We start from the raw sequence: 27749 nt of genomic DNA on the forward strand, positions 1-27749 counted from the left end.
CATATTATTCTAAATCCAAGAAAGAGCACATGACCAAAAGAGCAACAAAAAGACAGAAATTGAACATTGGGAAAAATCTGATAAAACAAGTAAATATTAGGGGCACTTGGGGGGCTCAGTTGGTTGAGAGTCCAACTCTTGATTTCGGCTCAGGTCATGATCTCATGGTTTTATGGGTTTGAGCCCTGCATCCAGCTCTGCGCTGACAGTGGAGAACCTGCTTGGGAGTCTCTCTCTCTCTCCCTCTCACTCTGCACCTCCCCTGCTCATGCTTTCTCTGTCTCTTTCAAAATAAAGAAATCAACTAAAAATTTTTTTTATTTAATTTATTTTTTTTAATTTTTTTTAACGTTTATTTATTTTTGACACAGAGAGAGACAGAGCATGAGCAGGGGAGGGGCAGAGAAAGAGGGAGACACAGAATCTGAAGCAGGCTCCAGGCTCTGAGCCATCAGCACAGAGCCCGACGCGGGGCTCGAACTCACGGACCACGAGATCGTGACCTGAGCTGAAGCCGGACACTTAACTGACTGAGCCACCCAGGCGCCCCTATTTTATTTTATTTAAAAACATTTTTTAACATTTATTTATTTTTGAGATACAGAGAGAGACAGAGCATGAACAGGGGAGGGACAGAGAGAGGGGGAGGCATAGAATCTGAAGCAGGCTCCAGGCTCTGAGCTGACAACACAGAGCTTGATGTGGGGCTCGAACTCATGGACTGCAAGATCATGACGTAGGCTGAAGTCAGTGCTCAACAAACTGAGCCACCCAGGCACCCCTAAACTTAAACATTTTTTTTAAAAAAACAAGTGAAGATTATTAAAAAAAATAAAACAGAAACACAAAACTTATTCAAGCACTCATAGTATATGACTACAAAGGAAGGGTAAGAGAAAGATGTGCTTATTCAATGAGAATCTATTTAGTATGCAGTTAACAGAGATTTTTACAGAATTTTAATTTCTGACCGTTACATAAAATTTTATCAACAGATTAAGGGATGAGAAAGAATAAACAATAGCATATATCATTGGGAATATGCTAAAGGATGGAATGTTCCATATAAATCTTTACAGAAAATTTTGTTGTCTAGTAAGCAAAACAGTCCAGATTGTGGGAAGTGTTAAATCAAAGGCTTATATTCCAGCCAGTGCAACGCCATTAGGTTTTCAGAAACAGGACGTCAGGTTTCATGTGTGAGCTACATAAGTGTTCAGGTAACTGTCTTTTTCCATGAGTTCAAACTCCATTCAAATTTGTGGGAATGGGGTACATGTTAGTTTACCTAGCCAGAGGGCAACGAGGTCTATCTTGGAAAATCTGGGGACTAAAAATTCCTCTGGGCTGTCTTTCTCAATTAAGCTGCTTTTGGTTGCAAGCAACAGAAAACTCCAGCTCAAATGATTTAAGTAAGGAAAATTTAGGGGCGCCTGGCTGGCTCAGTCAGTAAAGCATGCAACTCTTTTTTTTTTTTTTTTTTTTAAATTTTTTTGTAATGTTTATTTCTGAGACAGAGAGAGAGACAGAGCATGAGCAGGGGAGGGACAGAGAGAGAGGGAGACACAGAATCAGAAGCAGGCTCCAGGCTCTGAGCTGTTAGCACAGAGCCCGACTCGGGGCTTGAACTCACAAACCGTGACATCATGACCTGAGCCGAAGTCGGTCACTCAACCGACTGAGCCACCCAGGCGCCCCAAGCATGCAACTCTTGATCTCAGAACCTTGAGTTCAAGCCCTACGTTAGGAGTTGGAGTTTACTTAAAATAATAATGATAATGATAATAATAATAAAATTAAATAAATAAGAAAAGTTATTATCTCACATAATAGACAGGAGATAGTGTAGTTACTAAGATGTTTAATTTAGCAGCAGATGACATTATCATGGATATAGGAGGTTTGATGGGTTTTTTTTTGTTTTTTTCTCCCTTCCCTCTCTGTCATCTTTAGTGTGTTGGCTTTTATCCCCGGGGTATCTCCTCATGGTTGTGTGATGGCTGCTGCAGTTCTAGGGTATCACATGTAGACATGGCCGCATCAAAAGAAACTTTTCATTCTGTATGTCTGTATCTTTCCCTAAGGGTCTATCTCTCACCCCAAAATACCTGTTTCATGCATCATTGATTAGAATTATATTACATGCCCATGCCTAAACCATGATTGGCTTAGACCAAATAAAAATTCACCTCCTGGAGATAGGAAGGACCAAGGTGTCCATATCTCAATAAAGTTGGAGTTCTGTTAGCAATAAAAAATAGAAGGGAGCAGCAGTTGGGAAGGCAACAAACAGGGTCAACCACATTACTAAATAGTGATTATTTAATGTCATCACACCCGTAGGCTAGAGCCAGAAAATACACTGTTTGGATAGTAATATCCTGTATACTTAGGTGTTATTAATTGATAATAGAGCTCTTTAATAAGTCACTTCAACATCCTAAGTATACTTTTTTTTTTTTTTTGGTAAGAATAATATGAATAACTCCTCCCCCACCCCAATCCATTTGGGTGAAAGTTGCCAACATGATGTCCCATTATCCACAAATACTTTAGAATATAATTCCTACAAACATGGATGTTCTCCTACATAACTACAATCCATCATCAAAACTGATACGTGACTGCCACCTAATACTCAGAATCTATTCATATTGTCCCAATAATGTCCTTTGTAGCTACGGATTAGATCTAAGTTTTTATGTTGCATTTAGTTGTGACCTTTAATCTGGAATAGTAGTTCTTTAATCTTTCCTTGACTTTTAATATCTTACACGTTTGAAGACTGTTGGCCAATGATTTTGTAGACCGCCTCTTAAGTTGGGTTTGACTGATGTTTCCTAATGATTAGATTCAAGTAAGGCAGGGATACCTGGGTGGCTCAGTTAGTTAAGCATCCAACTTTGGCTCAGGTCATGCTCTCACAGTTCATAGATTTGAGACCCGCAACAGGCTCTGTGCTGTCAACTCAGAGCCTGGAGCCTGTTTTGGATTCTGTGTCTCTCTGTCCCTCCCTCCTCTGCTCACACTCTCTGTCTCTCAAAATAAATAAACAATTAAAAAATTAGATTCAGGTAGTGCATTTCTGGTAGAATTTTCACAGAAGTAACATTGTATTTTTCTCATCGCGTCCTATCAAATGGTACACAATTTCAATTTGTGCCATTACTGGTGATGGTAACTTTGATCACTTGATTAATGTTGTATCTGCCAGGTTTCTCCACCCTAGAGTTTCTCTTTTTCACTTTGTAATTAAGTATTTTATGGGAAAGTATTTTGAGACTATGTGAAAATTCTGTTCCTCATGAAATTTTCACCCATTAATTTTAGTATTCACGATGTTTCCTGGCTGAATTAACTATGGCTACAATGGTTGCCAAATGGTGATTTTCTCATTCTAGTCTTCTTTCTGTGGTTATTAGTTAGCACTTGAGTGTAAAGAAAATCTTTCTAGTCCTCCGGTTTGTTTATTCATCTATTTATTTATATCAATATGGACTTATAGATTTCTGTATAATACATTATTGTCGTTATTTGTTTTATTTATTTAGTCCCTTTGAGCTGATTTCTGTGTCCTTTTGACATACCCTATCATTTTTTTAGTACTTTTTTTTTTTTTTTTTTTTTTGCCAGAGTAAGATGTTCCAAGTTTATTTTATATTTCCCATATCCCAGCCTTGGAATAAGCTATTTCTCCCAGCATCCCTGATATCTTTTAACAGAGAGTACTATTTAGAAAACAAGATATGGGTACTGTGTACTCATTGCTATTGGGTTTTTGCTGTTCCCAGACCCTCTAGAAGCTAATGGTTGTTTATACATATATATGTATAGAATTTATGTTGTGTACAATATATAATATTGTTTACATGTATATATTATGTACATATATGTGTATGTACATACACAGACATTTGCATCTATAATATTTGTTTTTATGTCCGTTTCTATACACGTTAAACCTTGAGTTCACACTGTAAGTCCAATTCTAATATAATATTAGAGGGCCATTCTAGTTTTCTCCCTTTCTGTATCTGTGACTCCCACAGTGAAATATCCTCGATATTTACTTATTGAATTAATTCTCCCTCATTTTGCAAAGTGGCTAATCACCCATATCCATGATGCCTCCTCCCCAGGCAAACACTCTCCCCACCCCACTCCCACTGCAACAATGTTCACCCAGTTGACACTGCCCTTTATGTGGACACCTGCTTTGCTCAGCGCCACCAAATGGCTTTTGGACTGGATTATTTAGGAAGAGAGGGAGTCAGGAGGACAGGAAGGCAAGCAAGAAGACAGTCAGGGAGGCACGTTTGCCTTTTTTTTTTTTTTTTTAGATTTTTTTTTAAGTTTACTTATTATTTTTGAGAGAGAGAGAGAGCTCGTGTGCACCCGCAAGCCAGGGAGAGAGGTAGAGGGAGAGAGAGAGAGAGAATCCCAATTCATGCTCAGCATGGAGCCCGACACAGGGCTGGATCCTACAAACCTGGAATCATGACCTGAGTCGAAATCAAGAGTTGGACACTCAACTGACTGAGCCACCCAGGTGCCTCTAAGATTTGATTGTTTAAGTAATCTCTACACCCAACGTGGGGCTCAAACCCACAACCCCAAGATCAAGAGTCACACACTCCACCAATGGAGCCACCCAGGGACCCCCATATGTTTGCCTTTGAATAAAACTTTTAGGAGACATATTTTAACCCAAAGGAGAACTATAGTGAAAAATGTTGGATGCTCTGACAGGCCAGTGGAAATTTTATTTTGGAGGAAGCAGATCCTCATGGCAATCATTAAGTAATAAGGTAAGTATAAATACAGTTTAATGTGAATTCGGTTTTTTTCTCTTCTACAGATTTATGTTCATCATTTTTACATGAAAATAAATCATACCACTTAAGCTAGAGCCTTGCTGCTCAGTGTGACCCACAAACAGTTGCATCAGCGTCTTCTAAACACAGAATCGCAACCCTGCCCTAGAGGACTCAATCAGCATCTGCGTTTAACAGGATCCTCCAGGTGATTCATCTGTACATTAAAATTTGAAAAGCACTGAGTTTGAACACTCACCAGTTAGTACCAAAATCCATCCTGGTCTCATTTTACAAAATGTACATAGTAAAAGTCGATCTTCACTAGTTCCAGAAGTTAAAGATAAAAATACTGTATCTTGCCTCCTATACTATTATTTTTATTCCCTTGCTTCTTTCTTCTCTTCCTATCTGCCTGTCTGCCTCCCTCCCTTCCTCCTTTCCTTCTCTCCTTTTTAAAGTCTATTTCCCCTAAATAGTTGGTAAACACCTTTAGAATAGGAAGTATTTGCCGCGAAAGTTTACAGTTTAGTAGCCAGATACCAAAAAGTCTGGCTAGTGATTCACCAACTAACTTCTAAGGGAACTTTATTTATTTATTTATTTATTTATTTATTTATTTATTTACTAAATGTTTATTCTTGAGACAGAGAGAGACAAAGAGTGCGAGTGGGGGAGGGGCAGAGAACGAGAGGCAGACGCAGAATCCAAAGCAGGCTCCACTCCAGGCTCTGAGCTGTCAGCACAGATCCTGACACGGGGCTCAAACTCACAGACCGTGAGATCATGACCTGAGCCAAAGTGGACGCTTAACTGACTGAGCCATCCAGGTGCCCCAGAGGGAGCTATATTTAAAGACTATAGTGGAATCAAACCCAGTTAGATGGCTCTGCTCTCAGAGTTAGCTTCAAACGAAAGAACTGAATTATTTGCTATTATCTTCCTTATTGTGAAATGTCAGCATTTCAACTGTGGAATCAACCTGGATTCAGTCTGAGACTTGCTGGCTGTGTAAACTTGGGCAAGACTTTTAAACTCTCTGAACTTCCATTTCTATTTTTGGAGAGCTTAAGCTCATGGGCTTTGGAATAAGAAAGCCTAGCTTTGAATCTTGCTTCTTCCCATTCTGCCCTATATAGACTAGGGCAAGCTATTTAACCTCCTTGATCCTCAGTAAAATATAGAACCACTTTGCCACAGGAAAATGCATGCCAAATGCTTACCCAGTACCTTGGCATGTTATCTGTATCCAATAATTAAGTCTATGTTATTTTTCAATTTTGAAATAATGATAATCATCTGCAGCAAAGGTTGTTGGGATAGCTTAGATGAGATAACACAGAGTCTGAAGAGTGTCCGGCACAAAGTAAGCACTCAGTAAATACTACCTACAATTGGTTCACAGGGTTGTTGGGAGGACCCAGGGGAATAAGACAATGTGACTCATAACCATTATTGTTTCCTCCAATAAGGGATAATTCTTCTTCTGGGTCTTATTTTATTTTATTTCTTTTAACAATTTTTTAAGTTTTATCTACTTAAGTAATGTTTACACCCAACATGGGGCTCGAACTCACAACCCCAAGATCAAGAGTCACGTGCATGCTCTTCAGACTGAGCCAGCCATGCACCCCTTACTCTGGGTTTTAGAGTGTTGTGGTTTTTGCTTTTGTTTTTTGTTTTAAAATTTTTTTTAATGTTTATTTATTTTTGAGAGAGAGACAGAAACAGAGCACGAGAGGGGGAAGGGCAGAGAGAGAGGGAGACGCAGAATCTGAAGCAGGCTTCAGGCTCTGAGCTGTCAGCACAGAGCCCAATGTGGGGCTCGACCTGAGCAGAAGTCAGACGCTTAACCAACTGAACCACCCAGGCACCCTTGGGTTTTAGAGAGTTTTGACTATAGTGTCTCTAACCTGCAAGTTGTGTGTGTGTGTGTGTGTGTGTGTGTGTGTGTGTGTGTGTGTTTCTCAAGCCATGCCACATTGTACTTAGTCCCTATACTTATCACTTATTTATACACTGGGATGCTACAGAAGGCAGCAGCTGGGCATTTCCACTAGGATCTGGCTGAGTAAACCTCCTCTGTACTGAAGATCCTGCTCCTGAAATGGCCAGTACCATCCAGTTCTTCCCAGACGAGTGGCTGGATTTGGACTGCTAAAAGGGAAAGGGGAAAGCAGGAGGCAAGAAATGACCCCAAATCTTTAAGATAAACGGCAAGGACTACATCCGCCTAGGAAATGACTTCTTTGAAGGCCGTGCAAAGGATAAAAGGAGGAACAGTGGGAAGAACAGCATCCAATTGCTATGGCAACTGGAATTTTGCAAATAAATACTTCAGCATAGCTTGTTTCTCAAACAAACTGACCTATTCTTTCCGTTATTTGGTCCCCCTCCTGTTTCCTTATCCTTCCTTCATTAGTGTCCACCCATTCCTATCTTACCTCAGAATTAAAGGAAAAATAATACTCGTTTTCGAGCCTGTTTATCTACCCCCCTGCCAAATTCAATCTGGCAATACATTGTTTATACACTGAGACAGGAAGTGTCCTTATTATAAATCAGGAGCTCTGTCCCTTCACATGTGTCATCATACCAAGGTCCTGGGAGGGATGGTAAGCCAGGAACCTCCCCCAAATCCTGACAGTCAAAACAATAAAGGTCTACTAATGACTTGTGAGTCACCCGATTTCTCTAAGCTTCCCTTTCCCGGTGTGCATGAAGGAAATGCTGCTCTGAAATAGCGGAAATGTGGGCAAGATCTGGGTCATTTGTATTCATAGTCAATTGACCCAGTTTGGACCCAGATTCCCTTTCCAGCCTTAGCTCTCACTGGTCTCCTGTGCTTTAGCCAAGCACGTCTACTTGTTCCTGGCGCACACACTTCTGTGCCTTGGCTCATGCTATTCTCTCTGCCTGGAATGCCCTCTCCCCTTTTCTCCATTTCCTCCTTCTATTTTATCAACCTCTCATCTGTCTTATATGTCTCAAATCAAATAACACCTCTTCCGCAAAGCCTTCTCTGATTTCCATAGCTGGTATGGATCTTGCTTTTCTTGTTTGTGTTCTTTTCTGATATCTGTAGTTGTTTATTTCATCTGTATCTTTCATTCCACAGCCCCGCCCTTGGAAGAAATTAAGCCTGTTGAGAGCAGAGACCATATATTCTCCTTAATTCCCCACAGTCCCAAACTATAAATGGACTTTTTACTTATATGTAACCCTCCCCAGCCAGTGCTTGACTTATAAGTTCTTTAAGACCAAGGGCCGGGGCTCCTGAGTGGCTCAGTCGGTTAAGCATCCGACTTCGGCTCAGGTCATGATCTCACGGTCCGTGAGTTGGAGCCCCGTGTCGGGCTCTGTGCTGACAGCTCAGAGCCTGCAGCCCGTTTCCGATTCTGTGTCTCCCTCTCTCTCTGCCCCTCCCCTGTTCATGCTCTGTCTCTCTCTGTCTCAAAAATAAATAAACGTTAAAAAAAATTAAAAAAAAAAAAAAAGACCAAGGGCCATGTCTTATTCCCTATTACAGATCCAGCATCTAGCTTCTTACTTGGCACATAGTTGGTACTCAGAACAAAATAATGGTTGAATTAATGAATAAAAGTAGATGCTTTTTTGGTAATGAATTAGATTAATTTGTAAAATAAAATTTTAAATTATTGGGGAAACTGAGTAGTTACAGGTTCATGGAATTCATTCATTCATTTAGTCAGCAGTGATGAAAGCAAATGAGGATCTGGACATCATGGAGCTCATGTTTTAATGGAACATGCAGAGAATTAACACACAAAGAAATAAGATAAATTCATATTATGGTAAGTATTGTGAAGGAAATAAACATGGCAATGAAATAAAGCCACTTTAAACAGGTAATAATAACAGGATGTTATTTGTAGGGTTTCTCAACCTCTGCACTATTGTCATTTGGGACTGGATAATTCTTTCTTTCAGGGGGCCGTCCTGTACATTCTAGAATGTTTAGGAGCATCCTTGGCTTGTACCCACTAGATAACAGTAACATACAACCCCACCAGTTGCGACAGTCAAAATGTCTCCGGAAGGGTTCTGGGTGGCTCAGTCGGTCGAACTTCCAACTCTTGATTTTGGCTCAGGTCATGATCCCAGGGTGGTGGAATTGAGCCCTGCATCTGGTTCTGTGCTGAGCATAGAGCCTGCTTAAGATTCTCTCTACCCCTGCCCCTCTGGGGTGCCTGGGTGGCTCAGTCAATTAAGCCTGGGACTCTTGATTTCAGTTCAGGTCCTGATCTCACACCTCATGGGATGGAGCCCTGCATTGGGCTCTGTGCTGACAGTGTAGAGCCTGCTTAAGAGACTCTCTCTTTCCCTCTCTCTCTCTCTCTCTGCCCCTCCCCTGCTCACACGTGCTCTCTAAGGAAGAAAGAAAGAAAGAAGTTAAAAAGAAAAAAAAGAAGTAAGTTTGAACAGAAGAATGGGTAGAAATTGAAGTTCAACCTAGAACATGGGACCAGAAACTAAAATAGCTTGGAGTAGCCACTAAGTGAAAGGAGTGGATAGCAAGTGGGCAAATATTCTGACTCCTAATTCCTGAAGATCTTAATTGTATTTCTGGAAATATTATTTTGCCTGCTTTTTTAAAAATGAGATACAATTGACATATGACATTAATTTTAGGTGCACAACATGACTCAATATATGTCTATATTGCAATGTGATCATCACAATAACTCTGGTTAACATCCACCATCACACATTCTTACAATTCTTTTTCTTCTGGTGAGAATGTTTTTTTTTTAAATTTTTTTTTAATGTTTATTTATTTTTGAGACAGAGAGAGACAGAGCATGAACGGGGGAGGGGCAGAGAGAGAGAAGGAGACACAGAATCGGAAACAGGCTCCAGGCTCCGAGCCATCAGCCCAGAGCCCGACACAGGGCTCGAACTCACTGACCACGAGATCGTGACCTGAGCTGAAGTCAGATGCTCAATCGACTGAGCCACCCAGGCACCCCTCTTCTGGTGAGAATGTTTAAGCGATCTACTCTCTTAGCAACTTTCTGGTATACAGTAGAGCATTATTAACGGTAGTCACCATGCTGCACATCACAACCTAATAAGGACTTACTTATTTTATATCTATGAGTTTTGTTTTGTTTGTTTGTTTTAGATTCCACATATAAATGAGGGAATACAGTATTTGTCTTTCTCTGACTTATTTCACTTAGCATAATACCATCAAAGTCCTTCCACATTGCTGCAAATGGCAAGATTCCTTTCTTATGGCTGAATAATATCCCATTGTGTGTGTGTGCATGTGTGTGCATGCGTGCACCTGTGTCACGTTTTCTTTATCTATTAATACATAATGGACACTTAGGTTGCTTCCATCTCTTGACTATTGTAAGTAATGCTGTAGTGAACATGGGGGTGCAGATATCTTTTCAAGCTAGTGTTTTCCTTTCTTCTGGATGAATACCCAGAAGTAGAATTGCTGGCACAAAAATAGTTCTATTTTTAATTTTTTGAGGAACTTCCATACTTCCACACTACTTTCCATAGTGGCTACATCAGTTTACATTCCCACCAACAATGCACATATCGGTTCCCTTTTCTTCACATCCTCACCAACACTTGTTATTTCTTTTCTTTTTGGTAATAGCCATTCTTTTTTTAAAAATGTATTTAATGTTTGGGGCACCTGGGACAACTGACCTGTGGCTCAGTCAGTTAAGTATCTGACTTCGGCTCAGGTCATGATCTCGCAGTTCGTGGGTTCGAGCCCTGCGTTGGGCTCTGTGCTGACAGCTCAGAGCCTGGAGCCTGCTTTGGATTCTGGGTCTCCTTCTCTCTCTGTTCCTCCCCTGCTCATGCTCTGTCTCTCTCTCTCTCTCAAAAATAAATAAAGATTAAAATTTTTTAAAATTATTTAATGTTTATTTATATTTGAGAGAGAAACAGCGTGAGCAGGGGAGGAGCAGAGAGAGAGGGAGACAGAATCTGAAGCACATTGCAGGCTCTGAGCTGTCTGCACAGACTTCGATGCCAAGCTCAAACTCATGAACCGTGAGATCATGACCTGAGCTGAAGTCGGACACTTAACTGACTGAGCCACCCAGACTCCCCAGTAACAGCCATTCTAACAGTTGTGAGGTGATATCTCATTGTGGTTTTGATTGGCGTTTCCTGGGTGATTAGTGATGTTGAACACCTTTTCAGGTACCTGTTGGCTATCCGTATGTCTTCTTTGGAAAAATGTTTATTTAGATCCTCTGCTTATGTTTTATTGGATTGTTTGCCTTTTTGTTTTGTTTTGTGGCTATTGAGTTTTATGAGTTCTTGATATATTTTGAATATTAACCCTTTATCAGATATCTGGCTTGCAAATATTTTCTTCCATTTCATAGATGGCCTTTTTGTTTTGCATATGGTTTTCTTTGCTATGCAATAGCTTTTTAGTTTGATGTAGTTCCACTTGTTTAGTTTTGCTTTTGCTGCCTTCGCTTTTGGTGTCAAATCGAGAAAATCATCACAAAGACTAATGTCAAAGGGCTTACCATCCACATTTTCTTCTAGGGATTTAAAAAATTTTTTTGTAATTGTTTATTTTTGCAAGACAGAGACAGAGCACAAGAGGGGGAAGGGCAGACAGAGAGGGAGACACAGATTCCAAAGCAGGCCCCAGGCTCTGAGCTGTCAGCACAGAGCCTGACATGGGGCTTGAACGCACAAACTGTCAGATCATGACCTGAGCCAAAGTTGGATGCTTAACCAACTGAGCCACCCAGGCGTCCCTCTTCTAGGGATTTTATAGTTTCAGGTCTTACTTTTCAAGTCTTTAATCCATTTTGAGTTGATTTTTGTCTATAGGGTGAGATAGCAGTCCAGTTTCATTCTTTTCTGTGGCTGTCCAGTTTTTCCAACACCATTTATTGAAGGAACTACCTTTCCCATTTAATATTCTTGGTTCCTCTGTCATAAATTGATTTACTATATATGTGTGGGTTTATTTCTATGCTCTCTATTCTGATCCATTGATCTATGTGTCTTTTTATGCTAATACCATAGTGTTTTGATGACTATAGCTTTGTAATATAGTTTGAAATCAGGAACTGTGATGCCTTTGTTCTTCTTTCTCAAGATTGCTTTGGCTATTCAGGATCTTTTGTAGTTCCATGCAAATTTTAGGATTGTTTGTTCTGTTTCTGTGAGAAATGCCATCGGAATTTTGATAGTGACTGCATTGAATCTGCATATTGCATTGGGTAATATGGACATTTTAGGTATATTAATTCTTCCTATCCATGGGCAGGGAATATCTTTCCATTTATTTGTGCCTTCCTTATTTCTTTCATCAGTGTTTTATTGTTTTCCATGTACAGGTCTTTCACTTTCTTGATTAAATTTATTACTAGGTATTTTACTCTTTTTATTCCATTCGCAAATGGGATTATTTTCTTAGTTTCCTTTTGTTGTTTTTTTTTTTTAATTTTTAAAATGTTTTTTTTATTTAAAAAAAAATTTTTTTTAACATTTATTTATTTTTCAGACAGAGAGAGACAGAGCATGAACAGGGGAGGGGCAGAGAGAGAGGGGGACACAGAATCGGAAGCAGGCTCCAGGCTCTGAGCTGTCAGCACAGAGCCCGACGTGGGGCTCGAACTCACGGACCGCGAGATCATGACCTGAGCCGAAGTCGGACGCTTAACCGACCGAGCCACCCAGGCGCTCCTGATTTTTAAAATGTTTTTATTTATTTTTGAGAGAGACAGAACATAAGTAGGGGAGGGGCAGAGAGAGACACACACAAAGAATCTGAAGCAGGCTTCAAACTTTGAGCTGTCAGTACAGAACCTGATGTGGGGCTTGAACTTGTGAACTGCAAGATCATGACCTGAGCCAAAGTCGTATGCTTAACCGACTGAGCCACCCAGGTGCCCCTCTTAGTTTCTTTTCTGATAGTGTGTTATTAATGTATAGAAATGCAACTGATTTTTGTACATTGATTTTGTATCCTGCAACTTTACTGAATTCATTTTCTAGTTCTGATGGGTTTTTTTTTGGTGAAGTCTTTAGGGTTTTGAAACATAATACATAAATTGACACCAAATGACTGATGAAAGTGGACACTCCAGAGGCTTTGGGTTTGTAACTTTTGAGAATTTTGGAAATGCTCAGAAAGCCATCAAAGGCACACACTGAAAAATCCTTAAAGGAAACCAGTTTATGCCGGTAGGGCACAGAACGAAGCAGAGAGACGATCTGAATTAAAGCACAAATTTGAGCAAATAAAACGGTAAACCCACCAGGTGCAAGGGTGCTAATCTTTATGTGAAAGATGTTGAAGATGCTATTGTTAATCAATGGCTAAGAAGAGAATTCTCCCACTTTGGCACAATCACTAGTGCCAAGGTCACTAGAAGAGGCTGGCTGCAGCCAAGGCTTCAGCTTCACTTGCGTTACATCTCCCGAGGAAGCAAACGAGCCATCATGGGAATGGATGGAAGAACTGTGAGCACCAAACCACTGCATGTGGCCATTGCACAAAGCAAGGAGGAGCGCCAGGCTCTCACCAAGCACTAAATGGAGAAAATGGAGACTATGGGAATTGGAGGTAATGCTATCATCAACTCTCACGGGCAGCAGCAACATCAAGTAACTTCATGCCAATTGTCCTTCAGACAACACGGAAGTGCACAACTCTGCAAGCCTGTGGTCAGGGCCAAACCTCATCTATCCCAATATATGCAGTGGTATCCCCTCAGCAGCAGCACCTAAATCATCATTTAGCACCTGCAGACCACCGCAAGGTCTAGCAGTCAAGCCAGCCTATCAGATCACCAGTCCAACAACCCAGACCTTGGCTATTCACCTTCTAACTTCTGCCTCAAGACCATGTCTGACTCAAGGATTCAAAAAAGTTGCAGGTGTTTCAGGTGTTCACAGGCCTCTAAAGTTTAAAGTAGAAAGACCATCATCCATCCAGAAGCCTAACCCTGTTTGTAGACAAGGTCATGATATGTTGAATGTATCTGTGTTAGCATCAGCTATTACTCAGAAGATCTTGGGTGAGAAGCTGGTTCCTCTGATTCAATCTGTTCACCCAACTCCGGTTGGAGAAAACTCTGGCATATTATTGGAGATGGATGATGCTGAAATTCTTCATATGCTCAAATGTCCTGAGTCTCTCCATGCCCGAGTTGATGAAGCCATCCTTATTCTACAATCCACCCGAACTCAAAATACTGCCCTGAAATCTACTAACAGCACTCCCAGTATTCGACCTGTGTAAGATGAAATTCCTGCTGGCAGAAATGAAAATTCCAAACAACGAAAAAACAGAAAGATTGGAGGAAATGATGAGAACAAAATCTTTTTTAAAGAAAAATAATTTTACACTTTACCAAGAAATATCAAGACAATTATTGATTGTCTTTTTTTTTTCCTTAATAAATTTCCTGTAGCAAGCAAGCAGAAGCAATAAAAATCAGTCTAATGACCTTCAAGCTGTTTCTAAAATTAGAAGCTCCATAAATATTGTGGTTGATGACTATGGCATTTCTCCTATGGAAAGCATATTTTAAAATAATGGCTGATCCAATATTTTCCCTTTCACTTTCCTCTTTCTGTGCATATGCAACTCTTGGATAACAACTCATGCCAATTACCGTATCTCATATTCCCCTTAACTCCCCTAACGCCCAAATTGGTTCAGGAATGGGCATATGTCCCAAGACAGGATATGCAGGGCTAATAAGACCTAAGTTTTGGGACTGTTGTTCCAGCTATCAGGGAAATCTTTTCTGCCAGATAGAGGTACATAACTCCAGGACCTGTTAACAGCTGGCTTGGCACCAAGAAGAGAGAGCCTGCCTGAAAATGGAGTCATCACCAAGGAAGTAGACATTGTTTGAGTCCTGGATCAAACTCTATCAGAAGCAAGAAACTGTTTGAGTGGTATGTGAACCAATAAACTTTTGTTGTTTTGTTTTATATTTTTGTTTAGGCAGTTCTGGTTGGATTTTCTAACATTTGCAACATAGAGTCCTGTCTAACACAGACAAATTCTAGCATACGAAACTACAGTAACCATGTTTCTTTTTTTTTTTTTTAAGTTTATTTATTTTCGAGAGAGAGAGTGAGCCCGGAGGGGCAGAGAGAGAGGGAGAGAGAGAGAGAGAATCTCAAGCAGCCTCTACACTCTCCGCACGCAGAGCCCGACGCAGGGCTCCATCCCACAAACTGTGAGATCATGACCTGAGCTGAAATCAAGAATCCAGCCAGGCGCCTCCAGTAACCATGTTTTATAATCTAAAAACCTATACTGCAACTAGGTATAGAAAGATACAATTTTAGGGGCCCCGGGTGGCTCAGTCAGTTAAGCATCTGACCCCTGGTTTCAGCTCAGGTCACAATCTCACTGATCTCACTGTTTATGAGATCAAACCCCATGTCAGGCTCTGTGCTTGGGATTCTCTCTCTCTCTCTCCTTCTCTCTCTGCCCCTCCAACACTCTCTGTCTCTCTCTCTCTATTTCAATAAATAAATAAACTTAGAAAAAGATAAATTTTTACCCTATGACCCAGCAATTGCACTACTAGGTATTTATCCAAGGGATACAGGTGTGCTGATTTGAAGAAGCACATGCACCCCAATGTTTATAGCAGCACTATCAACAATAGCCAAAGTATGTAAAGAGCCCAAATGTCCATTAACAGATGAATGGATAAAGAAGATGTGGTATATATATACAATGGGTATTACTCAACAATCAAAAAGAATGAAATCTTGCCATTTGCAACTACATGGATGGACTAGAGGGTATTATGCTTAGTGAAATTAGTCAGAGAAAGACAAATATCATATGACTTCACTCATATGAGGACTTTAAGATATAAAACAAATGAACATAAGGGAAGGGAAGCAAAAATAATATAAAAACAGGGAGGGGGACAAAACATAAGAGACTCTTAAATATGGAAAACAAACAGAGGTTTACTGGAGGGGTTGTGGGACGGGGGAGGAGCTAAATGGGTAAGGGGCACTAAGGAATCTACTCCTGAAATCATTGTTGCACTATATGCTAACTAACTTGGGTGTAAATTTTAAAAAATAAATAAAAAAAGAGAAAGGGGAAAAAAAAGAAAGAGGAAGCAGGGAATGCACATATATTAAAAAAGAGAAACAAAGAATAAACATATATGAAAAGAAGAACACGTCTTGTAAAAATATAAACAGTTGAAAAGCCAAATGAAATCATCTTTAGCTGCCATAGACCAAAAAAAAAAAAAAGATATATTTTTAAACATTAACTCAGAATTCTTGATATTTTTTTGACGTGCCATCACTCCACACTTTGATGAAAAACTATCAAAAAATTTTCCATGTCATAAATATAGATTTTAAATATCTACTCAAAAAAATCTATTCAAAAACAATTTTGCCTTGGGGCACCTGGCTGGCTCAGTTGGTGGAGTATGTGACTCTTAATCTCAGTATTGTGAGTTTGAGCCTCACGTTGAATTTAGAGGTTACTGAAAAATAAGGTCTTTGAAACAAAACAAAACAAAACAAAACAAAAACAATTTGGCCTTAATAAAACTAAATGACAGAGCTCCTGGCTGGCTCAGTCAGAAGAGCATGCGACTCTTGATCTCAGGGTCATGAGTTCAAACCCATGTTGGGTATAGAGATTATTTATATTTTTAAAAGTTTATCTATTTATCTTGAGAGAAAGAGAAAAAGGATGAGATGGGGAAGGGCAGAGAGAGAGGGAGGGAGAGAGATTCTCAAGCAGGCTCCACACTCAATATAGAGCCCAACGTGGAGCTTGAACTCACAAACTGTGAGATCATGACCTGAACTGAAATCAAGAGTTGGATGCTTAACTGGGCTTGAACCCACCAACTGCGAGATCATGACTTGAACCAAAGTCAGTCTCTTAACTGACTGAGCCACCCAGGCACCCCTAGAGATTACTTTAAAACACACACATGCACACACAAACCAAACAAAAAAACCCAAAATGACTATATCCCAGAGTCAATTAAATAATTGTGAAAGATAAGAGATTTCCTTCCATTTTCTGTGCTTTGCTTTCAACCCCAACTCAATTCAAATATAAACATGGATATTTTAGGGGAACCTGGCTGGCTCAGTTGGTAGAATGTGCCACTCTTGATCTTAGGGTTATGAGTTTGAGCCCCACACTGGGGATAGAGCTTACTTTTAAAAAAAGAACGTGGGGGTGCCTGGGTGGCTCAGTGGGTTAAGCATCTGACTTCAGGTCATGATCTTGCAGTTCATGAGTTCGAGCCCTGCATTGGGGTCTGTGCTGATAGCTCAGAGCCTGGAGCCTGCTTTGAATTCTGTGTTTATCTCTCTCTCTCTGCTCCTCCCCTGCTCATGCTCTGTGTCTCTCTCTCTCTCAAAAATAAATAAACATTTTTTTAAAAGGACATAGAGAAGCACCTGGGTAGCTCAGTCAGTTAAGCCTCCTACTTCGGCTCAGGTCATGATCCCATAGTTCATGAGTTGAGCCCCAAGTTGGGGTCTGTGCTGAGAGAGAGCTCAGAGCCTGGAGCCTGTTTCAGATTCTTTGTCTCCCTCTCTCTCTCTGCCCCTCCCCCACTAGCTCTCTGTCTCTGTCTCTCTCAAAAATAAACATTAGAAATTTTTAATAAAAAAGAACATAGATATTTTAAATGGTACATTAAAACATTTGCTAAGATTAATATAAAATGGGTTTCTGACTTCCCATATAGTATTGTGCTTCCTTCTAGAAACAAAGAAGTAACAAGTTAAAAAAAAAAGTGAGATAAAGATAATTCTTAGATAATAAGCATTGTTAAACTGGGTGGTATAATATAATAAGTGTCATAAAAGGAGTATGGGCAAAGAGCTTTTGGAAACACAAAGGGTACGGTAATGTTGGCAGACTCAGAGAGGAAGTGACATTTGAGCTGTGTTTAAAAATGAGATGGAGGGGCTCCTGGGTAGCTCAGTCGGTTGGGTGACCGACCCTTGGTTTCAGCTCTGGTCATAGTCTTGGCAGTTTGTGAGTTTGAGCTCCACATCAGGTTCTGTGCTGACAGTGCAGAGCCTGCTTGGGATTCTCTCTCTCCCTCTCTCTCTCTTTGCCCCTCCCCCCTCTCAAAAATAAACATTAAAAAAAACCCTTTTTGGGGCACCTGGGTGGCTCAGTCGGTTGAGTGTCCGACTTCGGCTCAGGTCATGATCTCACAGTCTGTGAGTTCAAGCCCCGCATCGGGCTCTGTGCTGATGGCTCAGAGCCTGGAGCCTGCTTCGGATTCTGTGTCTCCCTCTCTCTCTGCCCCTTCCCTGCTCATGCTCTGTCTCTCTCTGTCTCAAAAATAAAAAAATAAAAAATAAATAAATAAATAAATAAATAATTAAAAAAACCCTTTTTTAAAATGTTTATTTATCTGTTTTGAGAGAGAGACAGAGAGAGAGAGAGAGAGAGAGAGATAGCACAAGTGGGGGAGGGGCGGGCGGAGGGGGGCGGGGGGACAGAGGATCCAAAGCTGTGTTGACAGCAAAGAGTCCAACAAGGGGCTCAAACTCACAAACCATGAGAGATCATGACCTGAGGTGAAGTTGGATGCCCAACCAACTGACCCACCCATGTGGCCCTAAAAAAAATGTTTTTTAATGGGATGGAATTGGGGTGCCTCGGTGGCTCAGTCGCTTGAGCATCCTATTTCAGCTAAGGTCATGATCTCATGGTTTGTGAGCTGGAGCCCCGCATCCTGGCTCACTGCTGTCAACCAAAGCCCACTTTGGATCCTCTGTCTCTCCTTTCTCTGCCTCTCCCCCAACTCACACACTCTCTCTCAAAAATGAAGACACCATAAAACAATGAGACGGAATTTGTCAGGCAAAGAAGAAAAAAACCACAGTATTACTAGGTATAAGTAAAGTCATGTCATTTTGAGAGTCTATTATGTGGCTAAACTTTCTCCTGTAGGTCTTAGAAGCAAACAGCAGAAAAATTATTTATTATTATGAGAGTCTAGGGTTGATAACTATGGCAGCGATGTGGAAGATGGGTTGGAGGACGGAGATTCTAAAATCCTGGAGATCTGTGATAACACTGTGGTCGTCTGGGCAAGAGGCACGAGGAATCTGTTGAGCAGCAGGAAGAGAACAAAGCGATGGAAGAAGTTGCCTATGGCTGTAGCTGTGAGCAGTGGAGACTGGTTAAAGATAACTCTTTGGTCTCTGGCTTTGCAACTGAATGGATGGTACTGCCTGCCATTCTCCAAGCTAAAGAATATAAGAGAAGCAAGTCTGTGGACAATGAAGAGAATATATCCATTTCTTTTGTTTTTCAGCCTATATCTAGGAAAATGAGTATTGCCCTGCAAGTATTACCTATAGTTTAGAAAGTTGACTTTATCTATAATATAAAATTTAAACTTTACTTCTTCTTGTTGAAAATGTTTAATTGGTGCCTGATGTTCCATTGTATGGATGTTCCCTAACTCATTTCACAAGTTCCTTATTTACAGTTATTCATACTGTTGTTTAAAGATAATTTTAAGGGGCTCCTGGCTGGCCCAGTGAGTGGAGCATACAACTCTTCATCTTAGGGATGTGAGTTCGAGCCCCACGATGAGTGCAGATTACTTAAAAAAATAAAATCTTAAAAAAAAAAAGATAATTTTAAATTTTAAAAAATAGTTGCTTGTCCACATTTTCTGCAATAGACATGTAGCACTAATTTAGTTTTTCATGATTTTATTTTTGGGGGTGCCTGGCTGGCTTGGTTTGTGACTCTTGATCTTGAGGGTTCAAGCCCCACACTGGGTATAGAGATTGCTTAAAAATAAAATATTAAGGGGCGTCTGGGTGGCTCAGTCGGTTAAGCGTCCGACTTCGGCTCAGGTCATGATCTCACGGTTCGTGGGTTCGAGCCCCGCGTCGGGCTCTGTGCTGACAGCTCAGAGCCTGGAGCCTGTTTCGGATTCTGTGTCTCCTTCTCTCTGTGACCCTCGCCCGTTCATACTCTGTCTCTCTCTGTCTCAAAAATAAATAAACGTTAAAAAAAAATTTTTTTTTTAATGAAATATTTAAAAAATTTTTTTTATGTTTATTTTTGAGAGGGAGACAGAGAGACAGAGTGTAAGCTGGGGAGGAGCAGAGAGAGAGGGAGACACAGAATGCAAAGCAGGCTCCAGGCTCCGAGCTGTCAGCACGGAGCCAGATTCAAAGCTCAAACTCACAAACTGTGAGATCATGACCTGAGCTGAAGTCAGATGCTTAACCGACTGAGCCACCCAGGTGCCCCCCCCACCAATTTTTTTAATGTTTATTTATTTTTGAGAGAGAGCACGTGTGCAAGCAGGGGAGGGGCAGAGAGAGAGGAGGACAGAAGATTCAAAGTGGGCTCTGTGCTGACAGCCCAGAGCCCAATGTGGGGCTTGAACACACGAATCATGAGATCATGACCTGAGCTGAAGTTGGACACTTAACTGACTGAGCCACCTATGCACCCCAAAAATAAAATCTTTTAAAAAAAAAAGGAAAGAGGAAGTCAGAATGATGAACCCTTTTATTTTGGACAGGCTGAGAGATGCTGGATTAGGAACTAATGTCTTCAGTTTGGAACAGGTTAAGTTTTGTTTTGTTTTGCTTTTAATTTATTTGTTAATTTTGAGAGAGAGTGTGTGTGTGAGCAGGAAAGGGGCAGAGAGAGAAAGGGAGGGAGAGAATCCCAAGTAGGCCCCACACTGTCAGCAAAGACCCCGACGCAGGACTTGATCTCAGGAAACATGAAATCATGACCTGAGCTGAAATCAAGAGTCAGACACTTAGATGACTGAGTCACTCAGACACCCTGAACAGGTTAAGTTTTGTACACTCAAAAAATCAAAACATAAAACGAGACTTCAGGAGAAACTTAAATGAAATATACAGATTTGGGGTCATCCACAGAGTGAGAGTTGCAATTATAGAAAGGAGAGAGTTGTATGGAGGGGAAGAAGAGAGGGTAAAGGAAAAGAGAGAACACACACACACACACACACACAGAAGGCAAGGAAACAACATGAGAGTTGTTGCTAGTGTGAGTTCAAATCTAGTTCCATAAATTACCATCTGTTCCAAAAATCACTAGCTAAGAGTCTTTGGACAAATCAGTTAACGTTTTATTCCTTCACTTTTTATTTGACCTCTTCACTGTGGCCTCCTCTCTACATTCAGCTATAGAGAATCTGTTGTGCCAGTCTTTGGGTTATTCTCTGGTTATTTACCCTGATGTGGGTGCCTCCTAGTTGTATCCAGGGGATGAGGTGAGCCCAGAATGCCCCGTATTCCGTCATCCTCCCAGTTAATATTTCCGAACCTCAGTTCTCTCTTTGGTAGAATGGGTGTAAATAATACCATTTACCTGAGTGCTGTAAAAAACAGAGGAAATATAGGCAAAGTATTTTATTAGCTATTTTTTGTTGGTCAACAAACTGCCCCAAAATTTAGTAGCTGAAACCAACTATCTATTATTTCACGGTTTCTGAGGGTCAGGAATATGAAAGTGAGTTGCTTAACTGGCTCAGAGTCTCTCGTGAAGTTGAGACCAAGATGTCAGTAAGGGCTATAGTTCCCTGAAGGCTGTGGGAACTGCTAACAAGAGGGCTCATTCATATGGCTGATAGCAGGAGGCTATCAGGTTCCTCCTCAAGTCAAGTTCTCCTTAGGGCTGTTTTGTGTGCCACCTCCCACAAATGCTTCCTCAAGTGATCTGAGAGAGAGCAAGGAGGAAGCTGTAATGTCCTTCATGATCTAGTCTCTGAAGTCAAACACCATCACTCCTGCTATATTCTGTTCAATAAAAGCGAGCCACTAAGTCCAGCCCACATTCAAAGGGAAACGGATCAAGCTTGAAGACAGGAGTATCAAAGATTTTGTGCATATATACATATATATATTTTTAAGTTTATTTATTTATTACGACAGAGACAGAGGGAGAGCACAAGCAGGGGAGGGGCAGAGAAAGAGGGGGACAGAGGATCCAAAGCGGGCTCTATGCCGACAGCAGAGAACTTGATGCAGGACTCAAACTCACCAACCATGAGATTGTGACCTGAGCCGAAGCCAGAAGTGTAACCGACTGAGCCAACCAGGCGCCACTGTGGATATATTTAAAAAACACGACAAATACCTAGCACACTGTTGCTTCCTGAGGCTTGGTCCTGGACCTTCTTTTCTTTTCTATCAGCCTTGATTTTCTTCCAAGTCTGACCTTCCCAGAGCTTGTCCCTTCTTAGTAAATGACACTACCATCCGCTCAGTTACTAAAAGCCTGAGTCATTCTTGATTCTTTTCTTTCTCTGAGCTTCCACCCCCAAGAAATTCATCAAAAATTCTACTTCTACTTCTAAGGTAATGTATATATAAACTTCTAAGGTTCTATTTCTAAGGTAATGTATATATAAAAGTTAGGAAATTGAGGTAGCAGGGATCTACTTGAAGGACAGGGGAACAGAGGTTGGGTATGGCTCTCCTGCCTTCCCTAAGGCAGCTCTGTAAATGTACAAGTGTCTGTTAAAGTGTGAGTGTGAAGGATTGGGAGAGAGGGGGAGATCAGCATTGCAGAGGTGTGGATTGCTTGCTAGCATAAGACCAGCCACCTTTTTCCTCCATCCTTATTGAAATACAACTGGCATATAACATTATGTAAGTTTAAGGTACACTGCGATGATTTGATATACACATATATTGTTAGATGTTCACCACAATAAAGTTAGTTAACCCCTTCCCCCCCCCCCCTGCTTCACATAATTGCCATTTTGTTGTGGTGGTGGTGGTAAGAACAATTACGATTTAGTCTCTTCGTAACTTTCGAGTATACATGACAGTATTGTAATTATGGTCACCATACTATACCTTAGATTCTCAGGACTTATTCCTCTTATAATTAGAAGTTTATGCCCTATGACCACCTGCACCCATTCCCCCCCCCCCCCCCCCCCCCCCCCGGCTACCACCAATCTACTCTCTGTTTTTGAGTTCAGCTTTTTTAGATTCCACATGTAAGTGGGACCATACAGTATTTGCATTTCTCTGTTTAACTTATTTCACATACCATAATGTCCTAAGTTTCCATGTTGTCACCAATGATGGGAATTCCTTCTCTTTCTATGGCCAAATAATATTCCATATATATATATATATATATATATATATAATCTCACATTTTCTTTATCCATTTATCCGTCAATGGATATTAGCAATTTCATTTCCTCGGGATAAATATCCAGAAGTGGGATTTCTGGATCATATGGTAGTTCTATTTTTAATTTTTTGAAGAACCTCCATGCTGTTTTCCACAGTGGCTATTACCAGTTTACATTCCCACCAGCAGTGCACAAGGGTTCCATTTTCCTCACATCGTCGACAGCATTTCTTACATCTTTTCTTTTTAGGAAGAACCATTCTAACAAGTGTGAGGTGATACCTCATTGTGGTTTTGATTTACATTTCCCTGATGATTAGTAAAATTAAGCATCTTTTTAGGGCTCCTAGCTGACTCAGTCAGTAGAGTATGTGACAGGTTTTTTTCTAATCTTTTTTTTTTAAGTTTTATGCATTTAAGTAATCTCTAAACCCAACGTGGGGCTTGAACTCATGACCCGAAGATCAAGAGTCATATGCTCCTCCAAATGAGCCAGCCAGACACCAGGAGCATGCAACTCTTGATCTTGGTGTCATGAATCTGAGCCCCATGTTGGGCATAGAGATAACTTAAAACTAAAATATATTTTTTATACCTAAGCATATTTTCATGGTTTTTTGTTTTTTGGGGTGTTTTGTTTTGTTTTGTTTTTGCCATTTGCATGTCTTCTTTTTTTTTTCAACGTTTTTTATTTATTTTTGGGACAGAGAGAGACAGAGCATGAACGGGGGAGGGGCAGAGAAAGAGGGAGACACAGAATCGGAAGCAGGCTCCAGGCTCCGAGCCATCAGCCCAGAGCCTGACTCGGGGCTCGAACTCACGGACCGCGAGATCGTGACCTGGCTGAAGTCGGACACTTAACCGACTGCGCCACCCAGGCGCCCCTTGCATGTCTTCTTTGGTAAAATGTCTATTCCTGTTCTCTGCCCATTTATAAATCAGATTATTTGGGGGTTTTTTGCTACTGAATTTTATGTCTTCCTTATATATTTTGGGCATTAACCCTTTATCTTACATATGATTTGCAAATATTTTCTCCCATTCCATAGGTTGCCTCTTTATTTTATTGACTGTTCCTTTTGCTGTGCAGAAGCTTTTTAGTTCAATGTCGTCCTACTGGTTTACTTTTGCTTTTGTTGTTTGTGCTTTTAGTGTCATAGCCAAAAAATCATTGCCAAGACCAATGTCAAGAACATCTTTCCCTATGTTTTCTTCTGGGAACTATATGGTCCCAGGTCTTACATTTGGAGTCCTTAATCCATTTCAAATTAATTTTTGCAACTGGCATGAGATAGGGGTCCAGTTTTATTTTTTTCCATATGAATATCCAGTTTTCCCAACACTATTTATTGAAGTGACTATTCTTCCTTCATGGTGTATTCTTGACACCTTGTCAAATATTAGTTGACTATATATGCCAGGCATCTTTTATTAAGCATTTATTTTTTGCCTTGCACTACACCAAGTAGTTTGCGTGCATTTTCTTATTTAATTATCACACGTTTCTAAGAAGTAGCTGTTACTATTGCCCATCTGACACTCTTACTTAAAAACCTATTTTTCACTATGATAAAGATAATCCGCCTTCACATATATACTTTTTTATTCTTCTGTTGAATTATTTTCATAGGATAATTTTCAGAAGCAGAATTACCAGGTCAAAGAATATAAAGATTTTTAAATCATCAATAACTTTTTTCTATTCTTACTTGGAGGACTTGTCTACTCCCTCCCTTCTATTTAGCTTTTCTATTAAAAAAGAAAAGCTGGGGGCGCCTGGGTGGCTCAGTCGGTTAAGCGTCTGACGTTGGCTCAGGTCATGATCTCATGGTTCGTGAGTTAAAGCCCTGCGTCAGGCTCTGTGCTGACAGCTCAGAGCCTGGAGCCTGCTTCAGATTGTGTGTCTCCCTCTCTCTGCCCTCCTCTGCTTGTGTTCTGTCTCTCTGTCTCTCAAAAATAAATAAACATTAAAAAGAAAGAAAGAAAAGCGGGTGCTTACGGGGCAGAATAAACATCTTGTTTTCTAGGGCAAAAAAGAAAAGTGGGCTCCTTTACTTCTTGATGAGTTGCCCAGCCTAGAGCCTGACAGAAAGTAGATAATAAATATTTATTTCATGGCTATTAAATACATTTAGAGTATCTGATCTAAAAGCCCATCTAAGAAAAATGACTAGCTCTGTCTTTAATGGAGATTCCAGGATGGGGCTTTATGGAATCACCTTATTTTATAATTGAACTCATTAATTCATTCATCTATAGTTTGTCTTATTGCAAAGAGAACTTAAGGTGGCTTAGAAAGTTGTGAAAGCAAAGAGCAAGACAAAATATATTATATATAAGGGGCACCTGGGTAGCTCAGTCAGTTAAGCCTCCAACTCTTGATTTCAGCCCATGTCTTGATCTTATGGTTTGTGGGTTCAAGCCCCATGTCAGGCTCTGCGCTAGCAGCATGGAGCCTGTTTGGGATTCTCTCTCCCTCTCTGCCCCTCCCCTGCTCACGATCTCTCTCTCTTTCTCTCAAAATAAATACATAAACTTAAATATATACATATATATATGTAAAGTATATATAAGAAAGGTGAAGCAAAGGGCATATAAGGGGAGGCAAGTAAAATAGAGCCAAGAATGAGGGAATTACAAAAACATGCATACCATGAAGTTCTATGTACTTGCTAATAAGGTCAAAAACAACTTTTACTTTAAGCTCGTTGGCAACTAACAAAAAGATGAAAATGTGATCAGTTACAACAGTACTGGCAGTGTTCACAGGCAAAAGCAGCCTTGTTTTTAGGAAAATCACTACTTTTCCTGAAGATAAGGCTTGACATCAATTTTTCCTGTGTCTTCTCTGATTGCAAATCTTGTGAGCAATGTCACCTTCAACAGCATCCTCCTTATGGTAAGCATGGAGATCAATTTTGAAGGGCTGTTTCTTACAGTGCCTCTAATAAAAGCTGAAAACATTACAGCCATATACCATTCAGTAAAAGCAAATAAGAATAATAATTTTAATTATTAGTATAATAATTTAATAATTTAATAATTATTGTATTAATTACTACATTATTATTATTATTTTATTTTTATTCTGCTCTCCAGAAGATAAGCAACTCTCTTCTGGTTTTATTAGATCAACGCTTCTTTTATTTAAAGGATTAGTGTAAAAGTTCTTGAACTGGGGTTCATGAGCAACATTTAAGGTATTCCAAATTCTCTAGAATTGTATACAAAAATGCTGTGTCACTTTGAAGGTTTATGATGTGTCTGTGTGGATTCAATTGCAACATATGTACCACTGTGGTGGGGATGTTGATAATGGGAGAAGCTATGTGTGTGGGAGCAGGAAGTATATGGGAAACCTCTGTACCCTCCTCTCAATTTTCCTGTGAACCTAAAACTGCTCTAAAAAAAAAAGTCTTTTTTTTTTTTAATTTTTTAACATTTAATTATTACTTCTTAGAGACAGAGCATGAGCGGGGAAGGGGCAGAAAGTGAGAAAGGGAGACACAGAATTGGAAGCAGGCTGTAGGCTCTGAGCTGTCAGCACAGAGCCCAATGCAGGGCTTGAACTTGCAAACTGGTGAGATCATGACCTGAGCGGAAGTTGGACACTTAACCAACTGAGCCACCCAGGTGCCCAAAGAAAGTCTTTTTTAAACAGGGGGAAAATGTGTCCATGAGTAGATGTATTTTTCTGTGAGGGGAAAGTCTAGAGCAGTAGTCCTCAAATTTAACCACACATTAGAATAACCTGAGGAGCTTTTAAAAAATACCAATGCCAGGGTCTCCAGATATCCTGATTTAGTCAGTCTTGGGGAGCCTGGATATGGCAATGTTTTAAAAGTTCACAAGGTAGTTCTGTTTTTTTTTTTTTTAATTTTTTAATGTTTATTTATTTTTGAGAAAGAGAGAGACAGAGTCAGAGTGCAAGCAGGGAGGGGCAGAGAGAGAGGAAGACACAGAATTTGAAGCAGGCCCCAGGCTCTGAGCTGTCAGCACAGAGCCCGACGCAGGCCTCAAGCCCACGAACCGTGAGATCATGACCTGAGCTGAAGTCGGACACTTAACTGACTGAGCCACCCAGGTGCCCTGTCATGAGGTGATTCTAATGTGCAAAGTTAATATGATACCAAACACCTAAGGATTTTGTTAAAATGCAGATATTGATTCAGTATAACTGGGGTTAGGCCTGAGAGTCTGCCCTTCTGACGCCACTGCTGATCTTCAGAAAATACTTTGGGTAGAAAGCCTTCGGAACAGTAATATTCAAAGTGTGATCTGGGAATCTTTGGGGTAGGGGAGAATGGTTTATATGCATATTAACACCAAGATGTTGCCATTTGCACAAATGGTGGGTAAAATTGCAAATGCCTGGCACCTGGCTGGCTCATTCAGTTAAGCATCTGACTCTTGGTATCTCAGGTCGTGATCTCCTGCATGGTGCGATGGAGTCCCCTGTCAGGCTGTGCATCTCTCTCTCTCTCTCTCTCTGCCCCTCACCCCACCCTCAAAATAAATAAATAAACTTAAAAAAAATTGCAAATGCTTTAACACAAATCAAGTGGTGGCACCAAACCATACTAGGACTCATTGTATTCTTTACTGCCATCTACTTGCAATTTTTAAAAAAAGGATGCTGTTTCACTTAAGAATATCCTCTATGAAGCAGTGAAACTTATTAATTTTATTCAGTCTTGACCCTTCAGGAACTGTGCCTTTAACTGGTCTGTATGACGAATGGGAAGGATTTATGAGGCACTTGCGCT

The 27749-nt window shown here is 40.4% G+C and overlaps 1 long non-coding RNA gene across 1 annotated transcript in view; it reads left to right on the plus strand.

The window, feature by feature from the left end:
- The window catches only part of LOC125927542 (uncharacterized), a 33443-nt gene extending 24052 nt beyond the window's left edge, over positions 1-9391 (plus strand). The window contains exons 2-3 of the long non-coding RNA XR_007459361.1: positions 4859-5022; positions 8524-9391. This is a non-coding gene — a long non-coding RNA (uncharacterized LOC125927542). The remainder of the gene's footprint in view (positions 1-4858; positions 5023-8523) is intronic.
- Positions 9392-27749: the final 18358 nt, after the last annotated feature.

This window comes from Panthera uncia, chromosome E1 (genome assembly GCF_023721935.1).
Source record: "Panthera uncia isolate 11264 chromosome E1, Puncia_PCG_1.0, whole genome shotgun sequence".
In the NCBI taxonomy this organism is placed as follows: domain Eukaryota; kingdom Metazoa; phylum Chordata; class Mammalia; order Carnivora; family Felidae; genus Panthera; species Panthera uncia.